This window comes from Meriones unguiculatus, chromosome X (genome assembly GCF_030254825.1).
Source record: "Meriones unguiculatus strain TT.TT164.6M chromosome X, Bangor_MerUng_6.1, whole genome shotgun sequence".
Classification (NCBI taxonomy): domain Eukaryota; kingdom Metazoa; phylum Chordata; class Mammalia; order Rodentia; family Muridae; genus Meriones; species Meriones unguiculatus.
This window is the reverse complement of record NC_083369.1, coordinates 68367726-68372956: the sequence shown is the minus strand read 5'-3', so window position 1 is coordinate 68372956 and position 5231 is coordinate 68367726.

Here is a 5231-nt window from a genome sequence, read left to right as displayed (position 1 = left end):
ATATAACCTCTGAAAGTGCAAGCCTGCCCCAATTAAGTGTTTTGCTTTATAAGAGTTGCCATGTTCATTGTGTTTCTTCACAGCAATAGAAACCCTAACTAAGACAGAAGTTGGTACCAGGAGTGGGGTATTGCTGTATAGGCCTGCCCATGCTTTTGTTTGCATGAAATTTCATTTGGAGATTAGGATGAGGAAAGCAATAGAATGTTTTCAGAATGGATTAATGGCCCATATTAGTAGAAACATGAAAGGCAGTGTTGCTAAGGATAACTTGAACTATAAATCCTGGATCAAGAGATTTCAGATGAGAAAAAAATTAGTATGTGGCCTAGAGACTGTCCTTGTCATATTTTGACATAGAATGTGGCTGCCTTTTGCCCCTGTCTGCTTGGTCTGTAGAGCAAGTTTCAGGACAGCCGAGTTTAGGCATTGTCATAAACCATTGAAAACAAAGATAATGAAAATCTTTAAGATGGTTGTTTTTCATCACTGATCTTTAAGAAGTAGAAGAGTTCATGCCAGAGACAGCCCTTGCTCCCCTTATTAGGGAACACACTTGGAGACTGAGTCTATGGGCTACATCTGAGCAGGGCTTTTAGGTCCTTTCCATGCATGGTCCTTGGTTGGAGTATCAGTTTCGGGAGGGCCCCAAGAACCCAGTTGTTTTTTTTTTTTTTTGCTTTATTGGTTTCCTTTTGGAGCTCCTGTCCCCTCCAGATCTTTTTATCTCCCCCCCCCCTTTTTTTCATAAAAATTACATGTACTGTGCCCAAAGTTTGGCTGTGAATCTCATCATCTGCTTTGATACCCTGTTGGTCTGGAAAAAGATTTTTCAAGCAAACAGACCTAGAAAATCAGCTGAAGTAGCTACCATTATATCTAATAAAATAGACTTTCAAACAAAATTAATCAAAAAAGATGGTAAGAGGTATTTCATTCTCATCAAAGGAAAATTCACCAGGAAGATATCACAATTCTGAACATCTAGGCCCCAAATACAAGAGCACCTACATTCATAAATGAAACATTAGTAAAGCTCAAATCACACATCCATCCCAACACCTTTATAGTGGGAGACTGCAACACTTCACTCTCACCAAGGGACACATCATCTAGACAGAAGCTAAATAGGGAAATAATGGCACTTACAAAGGTCCTAAATCAAATGGACCTAATAGATCTCTACAGAAATTTTTACCCAAACTCAAAAGAGTATACCTTCTTCTCCCATTATCTTAAACATCTATTTTTGAGGGGGATTGGCCTGGTTTTTGACAATGATGTGTGGAAATGGGGCAAATATTAGTATGTACAGAAAATAAAATCAATCTTCTGAATGTGATTTTTTTTTGTGAACCTTCTATACATTGAGCCACATTGATAGAGGATCCAGGTGCTGAAAATATGCCTGAGGGAGTTGTATTATGTTGTATGATATCTAATTGCTTAAGATATTTATTAAGACAATTATTTTGAGAAATTCTATTAATATTAAAACTCAGGTATGTCAGTGTAACCTTTATATTATCCTTGACCTTTACTAAATCTGCTTGCCATACTTATTTCAACTTCTTTTTTAATATTTAACTCCAGCACATTTGAAACAGCTTAGGAAAAGTCAAATGCTTGCACATACTTCAGTGTCATGAGTCTAGCTAGAGGTTCATCAAAGATGCAAACCCCTGAAAATGGATTTTCAACTTTGATCAACAAAAGCATTGTGATCACAGGGTATGTGCACTGAGACACTGTTTTTAAAAGGGAAAGAAAGCATAAATATTGGTCATTTTTCCTGCTTGGCTTACATTGTAGTGGTAATGAAAAATCAGGAGCCTTCAACTCTGTTGGATGCTTTGAGATGTCCTTTAAATTATTCAGGCTCCATTTGTCTCCATCTAACAGTGCACACAGTGTCAGATTAATTTTCAACAGTTAAGAATTAAGGCTCTTGAGTAACTCTATGAGGAGAGTGGGCAAGTGATACATGGTAAATTGATGATGCCTGGGACAGTATGCTCCATTTGTGTCAGGGGCTCAATGTGAGTTAAAGAGGCCAGATCCTTATGAGTCATGCCTTAAACTGACAAGGATGAGGGGCAATTTTCCATTACAGAATAATTACAGTCTGAGCAAAGCAAAACATTCTTCCACACTACACAGCCAGCCAAGGCCAGAGAATGGCGATTAGACTTCTCAGTTTAGAGAAACTTGCCTATTGCCTTGGTTCACCTTCTGTTGACAATACTTGAGGTTTGATACTTTATTTGCAAAAGAGTTAAGTCACAGTGATGGAGGTTTAGGACCATGGTGTCAACATCTGATTAACTATGAGTACCTTCTGACTACCAGACAATACAATAGATGACAACAGGGGAGGGATGTATGCAGATGAAAGGGTTTACACAAATAATAAAAAACCCAAAAAAATAGAGGGTGGGGAAGGTATGCTATACTTATGACAATTTCATCTTTCTGGAAGTATTCAGACTCCTAGGAAAACTATGTAAGTCCTTTCCAAGAGAAACATCCCCAATGACTTAACCACCTTCCACTAAGCCCCACCACCATACTAAGGATCACCTTCCCATCACATGAATCTCTAGGGAACACATCCAAACCCTATCCAAATATTAACACCACTAAACATTAAATATATCATAATCTGAATGGTAGCTTATTGATGGTTATAATCACCTGAAATGTTAAGTATGGGTAAGGAAAAATTTTAAATTTACAATATGTGCAGTGTAACATTCAGTGGTAGAATATTTTTTTTAGAATGTACAAGGGCCTGGCTTAAACATACAGAGGGAGAAAAATTTGGGGTAGGAGGAAGGAAGGAAAACAATACAACCTCTGATTTTTCTTTGCAATAAGGGAAGATATTATAACTGGCTAAACTGTGTTCAGGGAGGGTTAAATAGATTACTTGTATACATAGGCTCTATTGTGGTATGAAAGTAGTTCTTGAATTTAAAAATATTGCTTTGTATATGTCAAATTGGAGATTCATATTTAAGGTTTTTAGTTTTTTAAAAGCAGCCTTATGCAAAAAACTTGCACAGGGGTGGGAAATGGCTCAGCAGTTAAAGCGTTTTCTATACAGCAAGAGGAGCAGAGTTCAAATTCCCAGTAACTGGGTGGGTATGCAGCCCAATTATAATTCCAGTGCTGTGAAGTAGAGACAGAAGACCTCAAAATCAAAGTGGCTAGGGAGACTAGATGAACCAGTGACTCCTAGGTTGGAATGACAAATTTTTCCCTAGAAAAATAAGGTAAAAGAGCAATTGAGGAACACTTTCGATATCAACTTCATGCCCCACCACCAATAAGCATACAAGTGCACACACCTGCACACATGTGTGCTTCTACACACTTATAAGCTTGCATGTACTCATGTGTACACCACAGACACACATACACACGTGAAAAATAATAAAAACTAGCCCAGAAACCTGGGCAATGTGCATTAATAGTGTGTGAGTGTGTGTGTGTGTGTGTGTGTGTGTGTGTGTGTGTGTGTGTGTGTAATAAAAACAGAGATTATGTTTAACAGTGTGCCTAAATCATAATAAAAATGCTTCAGGACATTTGTATAGAAACTGGCTTTTTTGATAAATCACACAAAAATAACATTTAAGAATTTAATGTCTAACATGTATAAAGAATTCAAGCAACTCAATAATAAAGCTAGTAGCCTAATCAAAACATAAGCATAAGCAAAAGATTAGATGAAGAAGTGTTAAATGAAGATACTGAAATGAGCTACATTGGCTAAATGATTATTCAGGGTCTGAGCAGTCTGCCCAGTATGACTCATGGCTAATGCCCTGGTGGTAGCTCCAACAGCCGTCAATGAGATGGTAGTAACAATGGTGGCTGTAGTTCCAAGATCCCTTTTCTGTCTGAAGAGAGTCATAGCGTGAGGGGCATCAATGGGCATAGGCACCCAGTGAGGCATGCGAGTAACCAGGGCATACCTAACTTTACTAGCATTGGGGTTTAAAAAAAGCGAGTATCATTACCACAATTACTTGGCTCTATCTGGCTAATAATGCATAAAAATGGGGGATATAGACAAACAGGTGTGGGCTTATAGGAAATATTATGAGAAGCCTTAACCCCTCGTTGGAACATACGCTCAGGATGCGAGGCTAAGCACTGCACTCAGGGTCAGCCGCTTTGGACCCAGAGAAGAGCATGTCTGATTGCATGCGGGTTGATGCCCCAGGTCCCGCCTCTGAGAAAAAGGTATCGGACGGGTCTGATGCTCTTTGGGTGGATGACACCTAAATGAACATCTGTACAAAGTCCCAATTTATTTCTAATATCAGAGATCAGACCTCTACTCTTGCCTGATGCGTCTAAAACAAAAAGGGGGAACTGTAGAGAGCTGCAGAATGCTATGCCTTAAAGATGGAGCTGGTTTCCGCCCTCCACCTTCCCGATGGTGAGTGCTCTCTGTCAAGAACAACTCCACATTTGGCTAAGGCCGAGGATCTGGCTTGCTTCCATGTATGTGGACCTATCTGCATTGCCCCCGTGGCACGCCTGGGTTGGCTACCCAGAGGCTATTTAATCTGTGGGCTGGCTTTCCCCGGGGTCCGAGGATTGTTCAATGTTCCTGAATAAACTGCATTGAAAAAAAAAAAAAAGAAAAAAAAAAAAGAAAAAAAAAAAAAAAAAAGAAGATACTGAAATGGCTTACAAGACTACTAAAATGTGCTCAGCCACACCAATCATCAAAGAAAATTCAAATCAAAATTATAAGAGTTTATCATAATCTCATGTGCATTAGAACTATGGTAAACTAAAAAGTAAAAGCTATTTATTTTTTTATAGTAAAAAATGAAGTGGGAAGCAAGTTTGGGTAAAAATATGGAAAAATAGAAAGCTTACATTGTTTAACTGATATTACAGACAGCAGTAGGTAGATTCTTATTTTAAAAACTAAAATTAGAGTTTATCATATGACTTAGCAATCCCATTTAAAGAAAATATCCAAAAGAAATAGAATCTGTATGCTAAAGAGACACCTGCATATCCCATATTCACTGCCATATTATTCATAATAAGAAACAAAATTCAAAATTTGATGTATGCTTTGTATTATATGTGTCTTGCTTTTGAACCGTTATCAAGTCAAACAACCAGAAACTGAATCATTGCAATCAGAGAAAAATTACATTCCTTTTTTAAGTCTCTGTTTATCAAGTTACAGTGTTCTTTTG